Here is a 1,266-nt window from a genome sequence, read left to right on the forward strand (position 1 = left end):
GCAATATGCAAAACATGTTCCTCTCCTTCTCTCCCTCCACGCCTCTCCATGCTTTCCTCTCTGTATACTCTCTCACACACACACACACACACACACACACACACAGAAGCACACACCCCCACCACACACACAGACACACAAACTCACACACACTAACTCACACACACAAACACAAACACAGACACAGACAAACACAGACACACACACACACACACAGAGACACACAGTCACACACACACACACAGACACACACAGACACACAAACTCACACACACAGACGCACACACACACAGACACAAACTCTCTCACACACACACACACACAGAGAGAGACACACACACACACACACACACACACTTCCCCCTCATCAGCAGATGCCACAGTAGGGCTCCTCCAGCAGGAGAGGCTCGAAGGGGAGTTGCCGGAAACGCGAGGAGCGAAGAGGAGGAGGAGGCGTAGGTGTCGCTGCACTTCAGCAGTGGCTCTAGCGAGAGCGTCAAAACCAGATCGGTATTAACACGCCTTCGCCTCCTAACCAGAGCACTGAGAACTCCCCCACACGCAGATACAACTGCAGCTTCCTCCAGCCCCCCGCTGCAGCAGCCAGGCCCATATAAGGCACTCACTTCACAGGCTTCTGCTAATACACAAACCGCTAGCAAGCGTAAAAACTCTCATCTACATTCATTCAAACGGTCTTATTGGGGGGGAGCAGTCACAGGCTGGATGCAGCTCACGCTTAAACAGTTCCCCACAAACAGGTCCATTCTACTTCAAAAGAGTGTATTTACAGTGCTGGCTATCCAACAGTTTATTCACTTCAATGCCCCGTGGAAAATAAAAATAAAAGTGCTGCTTTGCCAATATAAACACCAGAGGGGCGAGGAGGAGGAGGAGGAGGAGGAGGAGGGGAGAGCTGCGCTCCTGGAGCAGCAGGAGGATGAGACGTAGGAGGAGGAGGAGGAGGAGGAGGAGGAGGAGGAGGTGAGAGCTGCGCTCCTGGAGGAGCAGGTGGAGGAGGAGGCAGGAGTGTTGGCTCTCAGCGGAGGAGGAGGAGGTGGAGGCAGGAGTGTTGGCTCTCAGCGGAGGAGGCAGGCCTGCTGCTCGGCAGGTAACATTGAGAAATTGACAAGCCCATTATGAGTGCAGAGGAAGCCCATTATGAGTGCAGAAGAAGTGCCAATTTAGCCACTGAGCACGTGTTGAGCAGCGTCTGCTTTCTGGCTTCCAGTTCAAAGCTGAAACAAAAGGCTCTTCTCTGATGAT

Source organism: Clupea harengus, unplaced genomic scaffold (genome assembly GCF_900700415.2).
Source record: "Clupea harengus unplaced genomic scaffold, Ch_v2.0.2, whole genome shotgun sequence".
NCBI classification, from domain to species: domain Eukaryota; kingdom Metazoa; phylum Chordata; class Actinopteri; order Clupeiformes; family Clupeidae; genus Clupea; species Clupea harengus.